Genomic DNA, 14,892 nt, shown 5'->3' on the forward strand with positions numbered 1-14,892 from the left:
ATATGCACACAAAGTACATTGTGTGAATTATAACGGGCTGACATGCATTCACTTAGCCTACATAAGCTTTAATGCTGCACCATAAAGTACTGTAGTGTATAACCTCTCCAATGTGTTCATCATTTTTAACAGGGCCTAAGGGTTGAATGTATAGTCTGGTGAATGTAACCTATCTAATTCTAAAACTATAGATTATTATTGGATGCTACAAAATCCTCCACCTGGGCTAAGCCTTAAGATTTTGGGAACTTGCAGAAGATCTTTGCTTCCATTCAGCTACATTGGAAGTAACAAAATGCTCTCATAACTGTAAAAACAAAGCCTATTCAAATCAGAACGAGGTTTATTGCCGAGTAGTAGATCTTCTTTTTGTCTCAAGTACTTGAAAATGTCACCATCAACTGTGTCAGAAAGTAAAAGTAAACTAATTCAGCTGCTGCAGAGCGTCTCTCTTGTCTGAAGCTGCAGGGTGTGTGTGTAGCCAGAGGAGGGCAGAGTTCCACACTCAAGTGACCTTGCTAGCTTCAATTCCCGGGTACGTGCGGGCCGGGTCATAGGTCAATAGGGGGTGGGGAATGCAGTCGCATCCTTGCTAATCAGTTTGTGAACATTCGAAAAAAATATGACGATAAGGAAAGTCCTCATGTTTTTAGGTTAGAGTTTTGTTCCTCGACAAAGGTAATATACCTATTATATTGGTTTGATGCTTCAACTGGCGAGCATTACGGTGACCCAAATCAAACACACCCATGATGACCGAACAGGTGGACGCTGGGTGTGTCTAACATGCTAAATGCTAAACCGTACATGTTTGGTCCTCCAGAGGTGATCTGCGTCTACTGAGGAACTTCTACCTTCAGTGAGGTGTGTGAGGCCTTTCCGCAGTCTTTTTAAAAAACGTTTTATAACTGTCGCAGTTGTGACTACACAGTCTCATTCAGCTCAAGGCTACTGTTAAATGATTGAAAAGTTTTAGCTGCGCAGAGGCTGAGTGGACTGGTGATGGATTGGAAATGAACGAGGGTTGACCCTGAGGAGATAGTGGAGGATTTCGTGGTGGACAAGAGGAAGCACTTCAGACAAGTGAGTAAGCTGCAATAACACACAAATGGTGGTGATTGTCTCCAGATGAGCACTGTGTTAAAGCCGCTACTATTTCTTGCTTGTGTCTTCATGGCTGCAGCCCGTTTGCTTTTTGTTTTTACAACATTTCTGTGTGGTCATTCTGAAGTGTTATCTGATTTAATGGGTTCTATGTTGCTTAATAATGCTTGTTGCACCCTCCATGGTGTCGATACTCTTTGATTGTATTTGACTATTTAGTTGTTTTCCTCCTATCTAGTTTAATGCATAGCAGTTGCATGCACAGGCTGCAGGAGCCTTCTATAAAACATACTTAGGCCTATATTGTTGGTTTGGATATAAGGGCTAATCCTAATATGTGAATGATGGCTTGATAATGTGGTTGATTGCCTATACTTATTTTAATTAAAATGACTATGATATGACCTACTATTACTTCTATCTAGTTTCACACAAATACTGTGACTGGTACTTGTGTAACATATTAATGTAGCGTTCTCTTCTCTGCCACAAGGACATTGCTAAAGTCAGGCACTGATGTTGGCTTAGCTCAGTCTGTATTTTGAATTCATTCCAAATGGTTGAGGTCAGCATTCTCGGCGGACCATTCAGTTTATTGCGCAAAAAAACCTTTCTTTTCGAGATGTGCTCTGTGCATCGATCTATCGAAATATCTCTCACCCTGTGTAGTTGTTATGGATGATAATTCATAAACCAGTGTGCATGCTAGTGTGATGGTGACAATAGTGCATTTCTTTTGCACAAACTGTCCACAAGGAGGCAGTATAACTATACACTCGATTTAAGCCTTCAATTCTCCCCAACCTTTGGTAGAGGATATTGGGATTCCACTGAGTGTGTCTATTGCACCCACTTGAGAGAGACGATATCTGTAAATAGCTGCTGTGTGTCTTATTTATTTATATACCTAAACCCACCCACAAAAAATCCACATTACTATTCGCCCCCTATCGCCTTAGGCACCTGTCAGCCCCCTGCTCACCAGCCCCTGTACATCGCACAAAGGGGACGGGGAGAGTCGAGCCGTGCACCCTCCTCTTGACTGATGCTTCTGTACCACCTCCTATGCACAAGTGCAGAAGTTAGAAACCCAGTGACATGACACCACTTTGGATTAGGCTGGCGCATAAGAGGTTGTAGATGGTTCTTTGTGTCTGCAGGAGGTGCTGCTTCCCCCTGTGCGTTGCGGCAGACCTGTCACTTAACTATATTTGTCTTTGCTATACCTCACCAGCTGCTTCCTCTGAGGAATCTTAAAATAGGCTCAGCCGATTGTATATTATCCATGCAGCTGCTGACCGTGTCCTTGAGTCAGTGATTTTGTCATCTTTCTGTCTGATCTACAGGGAGCATTCCACTTATTTAGTAGTATTAGTGTCACATCACACAGAGACAAACATGTGAGCACGCACACTTAACACTGCACGTGACACAGCTTTTACATCAATGTAACAAGCCTTCAGAGTTAAATGCATATGTATCTTTCTACATGGAATACTGTTATTTATCATCATCAGTCAATGTCTTGAAAATGTCTTTTTATACCATTATTCAATAAGTTTCATACATTTCCATAGATTATATAATCACTCTGCGATTTTGCAGTCCACGGATTCATATTATGTTTACAGCATTTGTGCTATTATTTCTGGTGCCCTTTTTACGTTACTTGAAATCTTAATTATATGCCAGTAATATAAGAAAAGTTCTGAATCATACTTAATTTAAAAGACACTCAGAAGTATAGATTTCAATTCTGCTTTCAGTGTGCCTATCAAGCTACTTGTACTGTCTTATTCTAACATTTGTGAATGGTTGGCCGAGCAGCATGGAGGACTGCTATGAATAATAACAGGACAAATGCCAGTTTACTTGATTGGTATTCCTGAGGACATCTACATTTCTAAACTACACATGCCAGACCACATATTTTTGATAGTTATTGTATCAAAACACAATTCATGTGTTTTGTAACATCTCTTTTAGCTGTCACTTTGAATTGATTTTGCTATGAAAACAGATAATTTGAAAATCCTGCCTTTTTTGTCTCCCGTATAAAAGCCTGTGAACCCAGCCTAAAATGTGCACTTAACTTGTCCTTCCCTGTGTTTATCCAGTTTTAATCTCTACTGATGTGCTCTGTTCTGTAAACCACTTTGTGACAGACTTGTTTGACGGAGAAATCTTTGCAAATAAATTGAACTTTTCTTGACTCATTGCAAATGGAAAGGCTGTAGGGCTAAAAGCAGCCAACAGTGAGACGTGTAGCTCATATTTGCTCTCATCATTGCTTCAAACAGATCCATGTTCAAGTAGGGCTGGGCGATATGGACCAAAAGTCATATCCCGATATATTTAGGTTGAATATCGATATACGATATATATCCCGATATTTTTTCCGCAGAGTGAGAGCTGTGAAATGAAATGCTCAGTCAAAGCCAAAGCCAAATACGAGTAGTTTCATTGAAAACTCACTATAAAATGTAAACATAAACACTGTATAACAAAGCTCCGTAAGGTGCACATTTAAATAAATAAAATATCTTAAATAAAATTAGCCTTGTTTGGAGACAAGCTGTTTTCATCTCCCAGTCTTGCATGAAGTGAACTGTCACGCTCATATAAGGCTCACACGTCCTGCTTGACCACATATCGCTGGTCAACGCAAAATGGGTGACGTTAGCGAGCCGGCCTGCAACGTTCTGTCTGACTTCACTATACATTTGCGCCAGTGCTTCTCGTGCAAAATAGTTTCGACTGGGAAGCTCGTATCTCGGGTCCAGCTTTTTAATTAGCTCTTTGACCCCGACCTGTTCCACTGTTGCAACAGGGACCATGTCTTTGGCAATGTGAAAGGACACCACCTTTGTTATTGCACGCCACTTGTCGCTTTTCTTCTCATACGGCACACAGCGGGGAAATGAAGCTTGCAGTGAGCTTTGTTTTGGGGCTGGAGCTTTGTCGGGTTGGGGACGGCTTGTGCCTGTGGCTTCTGCAGTGCGCAGTTTCACACACTCTTCATATTGCACTTTGTGCCACGTTTTTAAGTGATGAAAAAGATTCGTAGTGCTTCCACCACTGGCTGCAATGTGCTTATGGCACTCCCTACATATAGCTTGGTTTTGTTGCTCGTCTGACAATTTGTATCCGAACCATCTCCAAATGATTGAGCTACTGCTTTTTCTTTTACCAACCAAGGGGCTCTCCACCGTACGCTCTGCAGACGTTGTTGCCTTCTCCATGTTTGTTGAAGAGTGCCAGAGTGTCCCTCCCCCTCCCCCCTCTGTGCATGAAAGAGCAATTTTGAACTATATCGATATATGCGATATGGTCTAATTCCATATCTTATTTAAAAATATATCGATATATCTTAAATATCGATATATCGCCCAACCCTATGTTCAAGTATGCGGAAGGCATTTCTATTTCCAAACAAGGCTTACCTTCTGGTATTGCTGTCTGTATTGCCCATGTCTAATGCACTGGGATTCCAATTTATTATTATTTATTTATTAAGGACTAACTTATGACGCACTTCATTTTTACTTTTGCCATGGAGGTAGTAATGTCTAGTTTGTTTGTTTCCTTTTGTACTTGCAGAAAATCAACACTTAATTACAGACCTTGAATATTGAATGTGTTAAACAGGTTAAAAAAAGACACAATATCTCACTGTTATCTCTGCCTGCTCTGGGAACAGACTGTGTAACTGGTTGTGCTTGTGTCTGTGCCGGGCACCACAAAGGTAAGCTATGTTATCTGTGCTTGGAAAATAGTATTGCTCAATGAAGTGAACAACCACTGTTAGCTTATCTATAAAGCAGTTCACTGAGTTATAGAGCGAGGGTACAGTGTGCTTGTCCTCGAAGGCCGCCCTTCTGTGTTGATGTAATTTCCCACGGCTGCTTCTGTGCATACACTGCTGCCACACACCAAAAATCACCTGTAATTAAGTGCAATTAAGTTTAGTTTGTCTTTTGTGTGCTTAGTTTTGATTATGAGAAACATAAGCAGCATTTCCAATAATCGATAAAAAATTGCACGGGTGTTGCAGGTTGATGCCAGCTTTAACACAATGCAATATAATGTGTCAAATTCCCACAGTATGTACTTTTACTTATACCATATAATAATACAAAGTATGCTCACTAAACTATATGTTTAAGAATTGCACTTGCTTTTGCATTTTTTCTTTATATATCATATATTCTAGGACGTTAAATGTGTATTATCACCAATTTAAAATGTTTGCTGAAAAACAGCCACTAGTAGTTGGAAACCGCTGCAAGATGGTGAACTCTTACCTGCTCCTGGTAGCTTTGTGCTCAGACCATCATGAAACAGCAACATGTGTGAGTGTGTTGCATAGTAGTACTACCCTTCTTCAGTTTCAGCACACATATTCGGTTTCAGGCAGGAAAAGATCCCTTGGCAGTAGTTAAATGAGCTTTCCCTAATGTCGGTCCAGCAGCCACTGATGTCATAGCTCCAGGATCTGTGCTATGTTAAGGTCTACTCCCAAATCATCGCCTCCATCTCTGAGCCTGCCTGCCTGAAAAAGTTGGGTTTTATGACCCATTTCCAGCAGGTGATTTTGGGGCAAAAATGAGCTGCTGATATATGCTTCTTATGCTGAGCTTGATCTTGACTTTGAGGTCAGCACATCATGCGTAAATGGTGTTTCCCTGGCAACATATTTCATACGAGAAAGGCAGATGAACGCAGTGGAGTGGTGGAGATCTCTTATCTAGGAAAACCACTCACTGGCTGCATGAGTTTTTGATGAGGGGTGATATTGTAGCACATAGGACACAATTGGCATATAGAGTATTGTAATTCATGTCACACCCTGTAAAATATATAGCGTTTTCCATCGGAAGGGAGCAGAAGGAACCACATCAAGGGAGTAAATAAAGAAGTATCAATCAAACAACAACACTTAAAAAAAATGAAGCAAATAAAGAATCATTATTATTTCTCACAATGAAAGGAACAAACCCCACTCTTTGATTTTACAAAAGCGTATCTCAGACGACAACCTTCTCTGCAAATATACATGCATAAAGTCCTAAAAAAAGGCTGTGTTTCTATTGGGGATGAATACCATCACACCACAGTTACTCTTTGCGTTCTGCTCTAATTATCCAGGCGATATCAGATATTGATATACAATTACATTTCTTGCAACTGCATTTTTCATGGGATGGCTAACAGGAGCCGAATATTGTTTGTGCAAACTAACAGTGACTCGCTCAGCCATCCAGATCTTCGGTGCGGAGGTTAATGCAGTGAAATCCTGCATGTTCGACATTTGTAACTATACAAAATTGCTGCTAATCCAAGTCTCCAGGGTTCAGTAGAGCGTGTATGTTTTCTCTGTCTGTGCGTGTGTGTGCATCGATTTGTTAGCTGTGTAATCCTCGATTGTGACAATGGTCAGTGAGATTAGGGGCTAGAACCACAGTGTTGGCCCTTTTAGGCGGGTAATGGGCAAAAAAGCGTGTTAATTGCCCTTGACTGGTGAAAGTAAATTAATTATTGATCGCTCTCTCGACTCCTCTTCTGTACTTACATACCCTTACAAATCCTTTTATCTCTGGCTCAGAGTAAGAACATTTCCTCTTTCCCCATCATTATGCTATCTGGCGAGCACGAGGACCACTAGCCAACCTTTTGAACCAATGCCTGTTTTTTGTTCCTGCTTGTAGCTGTGCAGTGTGCTGAAAAGGTCTGTCAGAAAATCTCACCTCAGTAAGAGGCTTTATCTGTCCACTGAACTTTGCTTCCTTTCTCACTCCACCTCTCTCTTTCTTCCTCCTCCTTTAATTTTCTAAAAGTTTCTTCTTCATGTTCGTGCCATCTCCTGCCTTCTTCCCCCACATACACCCACACACGCGTATACACCGCGCACACACATGTTCTCTCGCTCCCACACCGCAGCTGTTACAAATAAATAAGAGCAGATGAATAAAAACCGAGGTTGAGGTCTGAAGGCTGTGTCGTAAATTCATGACAGCGAATGTAAAGGCGTGGAAGCAGCACAGACAACAGCATCATTATTCTGCCTATTGATTTTTCCCTCTGTTGCTAAAAAGAAAAAGCCACCTTTTGTATATGAAATGAAATATAAACAAAAATCCAACATGATAAAACTGCACATGTTGAAAGAGTGTGTGAAACAGTGACTGCTGCCTTTTCTATTTGATGCTGTATTCACCATTTCCAACATGTTTATATTATATATCTCAAGTCAAGCTCAGAGGTTCTCTGATCTTTCTGTCATTGTCGTATACACTCAGTGCCGGTAAAAGTCTTGTGCTGTTTTTAGATCCTTCCACTATAGAGAGAAAAGGCTATGTTTAAAGGAGCAGTTCAGTGTTTTTGCTTATTCATCTGTTCATGCAGTATGAAGATAAAGCCAGTAGGCAGTATGTTTAGCTTAGCATGAAGACTTAATGCAGGGGGAATCAGCTTTCTTGACTACTAACTATTGCACTTCCCCTGGAGTCTCCGCTGGTTGCTCTGCATTGATGACTGGAGCAGATGTCAATCAAATACAGTGCAGGACCACACACTCCTGGCATGAGGTCTAATCAAGCTGCACAAGTGCAACACCTGTGTGTGGTGTGAAGGGTCTTTGAAGTGTCAGCATCATCAGCGTGAATTTTAAACAGCTGTTGCTATTTAACATGCTGTCATTTATAATATTAACATGTAGGGATAATAATAACATGCTAGTTAACAACCATTTGATATGAACTCACTGCTGTTTAGAAGAATATTTTTTGCATATTGGCATGGTGATGTGGGACCTTTACTTGTTGTCCGATTTAATTTTTCAGACACATTTTATATTTATGCTTTTTAGATTCTGATTTAGGGCTTCAATTCATATGAAATGATCTACTATATGGCTGCGCAATAGGGAGAACATCTAATTAAAAATATTTCTGGAAAAATACCTTCACTGATAGTGACAATATTGTAGGCATGACTATTGGTGCTTTGCTTTTACAAAATACTTACACAATGAAGCTTTGAAAACATAATCATCAGTTTTGTGGATATACTGACTCGCAGGGTATATGCAAACTATATAACAATTAAATTATTTCAGAAACTACAGTGGTATGCAAAAGTTTGGGCACCCCTTAGGAAAACCACTGCATCAGTTTGTCACTTGCTGAGCTTTTGAAGCAGCAACTTCATTTTAACATATGTTATACCTTATGGTAACAGAAACATCTCAGTAGTGAAATAACTTTTATTGGTCAAACAGAAACATGTTTATGTGCATTCAAACAAAAATAGGCATGTGCATAAATTTGGGCACCCCTAAGAAATAATTCCATTAATATTTAGTATTGCCTCCTTTTGCTGCAATAACGGCCTGTAGACGCCTCCTGTAGCCACAGACAAGTCCCTTAAGCCTGGCAGGTGGTATTTTGGCCCATTCTTCCACACAAAACGTCTCCAGTTCAGTCAGGTTTCTTGGCCTCCGTGCATGGACAGCCTTCTTCAAATAAATCCATACATTTTCAATGATGTTAAGGTCTGGGGACTGGGATGGCCATTCCAGAACATTGTACCTGTGCTTCTGCATGAATTCCTTGGTGGATTTTGATCGGTGCTTAGGATCATTGTCCTGCTGAAAAATCCAACCCCGGCGTAGCTTCAACTTTGTGACTGACTCTAGAACATTCTTGTCAAGAATCTCCTGGTACTGTAAGGAATTCATGTGGCCCTCAACTTTAACAAGTTTTCCAGTACCTGTGCTAGCCACACAGCCCCATAACATGATAGATCCTCCACCAAATTTTACAGTGGGCAACAAGTTCTTTTCATTGAATGCAGTGTGTTTTTTTCGCCATGCATACCTGTTCATGTTATGACCAAATAACTCAATCTTGGTCTCATCTGACCACAGTATTTTGTTCCAAAATGCTTCTGGCTTGTCCAGATGTGCTTTTGCATACCTCATGCGACTCTTCTTGTGATTAACACTCAGGAAAGGCTTTTTGCACATCACCCTTCCAATGAGCTCTTCCTGGTGCAAAGTACGCTGGATTGTGGAACGGTGAACAACTACACCATCAGCAGCCAGATGTTGTTGTAGTTCTCTGGAGGTGGTCTGTGGCTTCTCTGTGACCATTTTCACCATCCTTCGCCTGTGCCTTTCCCCTATTTTTGTCGGCCTACCACATCTTTCCTTCACACGGACTGTTCCTGTGGCCTTCCATTTCACAACTACGTTTCTGACTGTGGAGACAGACAGTTTAAACCTGTCAGATAATTTTTTGTACCCTTCTCCTAATTTATAATGTTGGATTATCTTAGCTTTCAGGTCAGTGGAGAGTTGTTTTGAGGTCCCCATCTTGCCACTCCCTAAGAAAGAACCTAGGCCAGGCACAGCCAGCTATTACCTATGTTAAATAGCCTTTTTCATGATTGGTTCCACCTGTCTTTGTAATTGAAGGTCTAATGAGCTAATCAAAGCAATTTTGTGCAGCAACCTGTCAGCTATAAATCCGTACAGGTGTTGAAATGAATGCTATTTATAAGGGTGCCCAAACTTTTGCACATCCCATTTTTTGCATTTTATTTTATTATAATAAAACTATGTAATGCTACCCTAAGAATTTTGGTCTGGAAAACACTAAAACGTCTACATCTTTGTAGGAAAACAAATGTTGTTGCTGTGATCTTCTATTATAAAGGAAAAGCAAATTGTCATGAAATCTCAGAGGGGTGCCCAAACTTTTGCATACCACTGTATTTTTACTCATGTGGTTATGAATGTTGTACTACTTATTTCAATAGATATAGGATTTGAAAATTCCTTACTTTTGGAAAGGACAAAACCAACCTAGCCCGAGATTCTCAGACAGCCAATACCTGCTGTTGATGCTGTACGATATGTAGATATGCAAGTCACGTGATACATGTCTGATTAGAGGAATGGGAAAGACACACAACAAAATAGACCCCCACCAATGCAGCAGTGGTTGCTTCTCTGTCCTCAACCGCACCATAACTGAGGTTGAACTTGAGCTACCTGAGTTTGTCTTCTTGCATGGCCTTACTTTTACTGTATGTTCCAGTTCAAATGTCACAAGTAAAATTCCATTCATATTCATTGCTCTCGGTGACTTGAGCTGCTCATACTGTGACATCTTTATCATACGAGGACCTTGAATGCTTCTGTAGCATTTCTACTCTGATAATTGAGAGAGCGATTCAGACAGAACTCGGGCTTTTGTGTGTCCTCGGTTTTGTCAGGAGGGTTTTCTTCTCTTTGAGACTGGGATCTTTATGGTGATCTAATCTATCGCATTTAGGTTTTTGGTCAGTTGAATTATGTCCTTTCAGTTTCTGACCAAGAAAGCAATTTCTTTTCGGCTGAGGTTTACGCACTGAACCATTTCACCGACTTGCCTTGAAGAAAGTTAGAGGCAGAAAGTTATCTATGTAATGACCACTTTACTTCTACATCACTTTTTTCATATCGAGTTAAATACATTTTAAAATCTTCAGAACATGGGTGGGAACAATAGTAGAACATGGATAAAATCAAGAGGAAACGTATCACATTGAATTTTACAGTGGTTAGGGTAAAAATACAGTACTTCCCTCCCATTAATCCAGCCTGCTAATATGCTGTACATCGTACTGTGGAAATAAAGTGTGTTGGGGAGAGGCCTAGCTGGGATTCAGTGACATTTCGTTCCCTTTAATCCTGTTGTTCCGGGAAGGTTTGTTTCAGTAAAGGGTTTCCTCTGTCATTTATTCCTTTTCCATTACATGACCCATGAATGATTCAGGAGCCACTGTGTTTGTTGCAAATAGTCATTTATTTTTTATAGTAGCTTTATCTTGACTACCCTCTCCTGTCCTAAACCACCCTGCTGGATCGCGGTTGGGTTTTCATCACTGGCGGATGAAGTGCCACGCGGGCATTTTTTTCTGACCTGCCTGGATGCATGAATTCATAAATTGTGGATGTGGTACTGATGGACTCCCTTGTTTTCTCTGATGACATTTCCATACCCTGCTCACTGTGCAAAATGTCATTTTGGCTCATGAGCATCACGCCATTGCCTTTTACGGTGATACTGCAAGTGTTTCAAAACGGCATAGATAAATCCGCACCATTTTGCACATCTTCTGCACCGAGCCCACATGATTGATTTTGCCTTTACCACACAGAAAATGCTTTTCACTAGGAATACAAATGCATGCGCATCATTAATTGGCTGTGGGTGGTGGTTATGTGCTTCTAGGTATCTGTTGGGTCAGCCTCATTTGATGCCACTTACTGTATAGCTGGTCTGGATAAGTAGCTATTTTCTGAATGACCAAAATATCAAATGAGATAAATGCCTTTATATAACAGGTGCTCTGTTAGAAAAGGAGAGATATAGAGGAAAAAAGTTGATCCGTAGACCCCAAGCAATTAGTCAAGGTATAATGAAACCGCACATCATCTTATCATGGCTGCGGCTTATCATAAAATAAACACTATATTGAATTGAGGCATTTATACTGTGATGAATTGATTTGAGTTTTGACCTCAAGAATAGATATAAAGCTGCAATGTGGCAGCGACCTGAGAGAGAGGTGGGATTGGGTGCAATGAGGCCATCCAAAATCTCTCTTTGGGCAGAAAAAAAAAAAGCGTGTCTGCCGGTGGGTGTGATTGTGTCTGAGAGAGAGCACCAGTACACATGCAGTCTGTGTGTCCCCAGCTGGAATGATTTCCCACAAGCCTCCAGGGGACAGTCAACTCCTTGACTTTCCTTTACCTCAAGCTAGTGGCAAAATCAACGTCCGCCTCGATCTGCAGCTTTGCCAGGTGAGAATGGCAGCCTCATTTAGTTAAATGTTTTTCCTTTTTTCCCGACGAGCTACAGCTTGTAAAAGGAGTTCAAAGAGAAGTTATCTTGTCCTTTCCTCACAGCACGTCACCCTCTCTCAATTCAATCCTCTCCAACCTTCCCTTTCTTTCTCTCTCTTTCTTTCCCTCCACATCTCAAGATTAATAATGCAGCATAACTGATCCCCCCCCCCCTTATTTTATCTTCGGCAGATAGTGCTTGTGCCAGCACAAGCTAATTTTAGAGGATGACACTGCTGAGTGCCTGCGATAAGCAGCTCACAATGAGCGGGACATTATTTTCTTTCTCTCTCAGGTTCAGTCCTTCTCAGGTGGAAATCACTGTAAACACAGCGTGTCCCAGATCTTGTAGATGGCAGAAATGCAGAACACATTTTTGCATCATTACCCAAAGTTTTGGAGTTTGCAGCTTCCAACGCCTGTTTCATCCTTACTTGTTTAAAGGTGCAGATGCAAAGGCACAGTCTTTTAGAAAGTCTGCTTTTATTCACAACAAACACTAGGCAGATATTTGCTTTTGAAATAACTGTATGACTGTAATTGTGTATTGCAGTTCAAAATGGTCCTAAATTAGATGCAAATAAAGTGTCACAGCCTCTGAGAAAATCATTGATATTGCAAATTCAAAGCACATTATGCCCCTTTTTCTAGGGATAACAAGTGCCTAAAGAGGCATTTTTTCGGCAATTAACAAAGAGGTTGACTCGATAACAGCAGGGGGCCCCACATCCTGGCACAGCAACACGACTGTTTAGCATTCCATGCTTGGAGCCCATGGTGCTAGTGTTTATCATAGCAAATGTATTATTCATTTTCAAGCCTTCAAAAATATATTGACCTCAGTATTTGTCTAACCTAATCATGTTTATTTTATCTGGCCCATGGCGTGTAAATCATGCTAAATCAGCTTTAATTACACTCATGTTGAATTTGTCTACAGTGGAGGTAGTAGAGATTAGATTCAAGGACAGGATTAGTTTTTTGCTATCACCAAAATTGTGTTGCATCCTGCTCTGTGTGTGTTGCTATGCTGACATGTGGGCGTATGCGTTTGTGATCTTATCTGACGAGGGAGATAATTGGAATTTATAGGAGGTAATAGATAACGTAGATGTACATCCAGCCAAACTGAAAATAGCAGGAGCAGCAATATATGTCCTATCGTGGCTATTCATTTTTCGAGTGGTTTAAGATGGGAAGCCAGTGGGTAACGGTGGAATTTATAGCGCATACTGAACCTGCTGCACCTGGGATTTCTCCTTCTTTTTTTAGCGCTGGTAAACCACATGCGTGAGTGCAGGTGGCGCTTGTTCATAACCTGGGGATTTCACTGTATGCAGCACCACATTATCTCTTACAAAGTATTCTAGGGTCTCAGAGGATGTTTTAGAAGCTGTAATCTGTTCTCTCATGTCTGTAGTTTATGCTTCTGCAACTTTCTTCCACATCCTAAGCCACTGTGCTGATTGCAGAAAATAAATGTGTTCAATTATTGTAAGCAGCACTTCAGAATGTAGTGCCAAAATAATAGAAAAGAGAGGATGTATAAAGGCCCTGTCACATCAGCATTTACAATTTGGGATGAAATCAATCTATTTAAATGGCATCACTGTGGTCTGTTTTGCTCATACGGGGCAAGTCGATCTGTGCTTATCTTGCTGGCTTTTATGAACGTGATGAGAGCTTGTGAGCCCCTACTGGCAGAAACTAGTGTAGCTTATCATTGTTGTTAGGGAATGTTTGGTTTAGGTAGTTAAACTTTGACACAGCTCATCATTTTCTCCTTCCTCTTTCTGCTTTCCCATGGCATAGGTCTTTCGGCCTTGGGATTGCTGTAGTCTCCGTTAAGGAGGGGCAGTTTGGGCGCATTGTTGATGCCAGTCTATGACCGAGCACAAGCTACCATGAGATAGTTATTGTTCAGAGACGTCTAGAAGCCCCTCTTATCAGGAACTTAGGTTCCCTGGCGCACATTCTTTTCTATGGACGACAGCTTTAGTTAGATTCAGGGTCCATATTTGTCTGGTATCACTGATGAGGAACGTTGATTTTACACTTAGAACTAGTTAAAACCTCGGACTGCAGTAGAGTTCTTCAGAATTGGTCGGGCAACCGCTCTGTCAACTCGTGCCTGCAGCAAATGTCTTGTCAATTCTCCGGCTGTTAGCTCCATAATAAACCTTCAGTGTTTGCCATCAAAGTCCCAGCTCTCCCTGTGTCTCTCATAAAGTTTCGTCTCCATTGCTCCAGAAGTTTCCATCACAATTGTCATTTTGTCAGAGTGTTAACCTGCTTCGCACAATGTTTTAAACATTTAAGAAGTTGGTGCCTTAAAATATTGAATAAATGAGCAGGCTAACAAGCTTTCTATGAAAAGATAGCAGCAGCTAATGCCCCATTTTCTAAGGCTGCCAAGTCTTGTCTTGGTTTTGACATAATATTACTGATATTGCTCCAATACACTATTGCATTACAAAAAGGTGTTCACCTAAAATGTTGAACACTTTTGAAAGTTAAGGGCATTAATATGGTGTGCTTTAACAGCAAAGTATAGAAGTTGGATATATAAACAATTTTGTGCTCCAGAAACCGTTGTAATGAACCTGATATATGGTGATGACAGCAAAAAGGCAGCCCCACAAAACAAAACAAGACAAAATCCAGGTATCAAGGAGAGTCACAGGGCTTTCTGTTTGCGTAGAGGTGAAAATTATGTTAGCAGTAATATAAAAAAGTTAACTATGAACATAATAAGCATTTTAAGGTGGTCTAGATATTCTGCCTGGTAGACTTGTATACCAGATTGATAATCATGTAACTCTGTTTGGCTTTCAGATAATTGCAGCACATCCAACAATACTGCGACCTGATACATGATCATTTGGTCACTATCA

At 40.7% G+C, this 14,892-nt stretch overlaps 1 protein-coding gene across 3 annotated transcripts in view; it reads left to right on the plus strand.

Annotated features, from left to right (window-relative positions):
* Nucleotides 1-593: 593 nt before the first annotated feature.
* The window catches only part of lingo2 (leucine rich repeat and Ig domain containing 2), a 380,843-nt gene continuing 366,544 nt past the window's right edge, over nt 594-14,892 (plus strand). The window contains exons 1-3 of one of the 3 annotated variants that reach the window (XM_063875970.1): nt 594-678; nt 824-864; nt 977-1,083. The gene's annotated coding sequence lies outside the window, so the exon portion shown is untranslated. Of the gene's footprint in view, nt 865-970; nt 1,084-14,892 lie in introns of all 3 variants that reach the window. The other 2 variants (XM_063875967.1, XM_063875968.1) reach the window with 2 other exon arrangements.

This window comes from Eleginops maclovinus, chromosome 23, assembly GCF_036324505.1.
Source record: "Eleginops maclovinus isolate JMC-PN-2008 ecotype Puerto Natales chromosome 23, JC_Emac_rtc_rv5, whole genome shotgun sequence".
Lineage (NCBI taxonomy): Eukaryota > Metazoa > Chordata > Actinopteri > Perciformes > Eleginopidae > Eleginops > Eleginops maclovinus.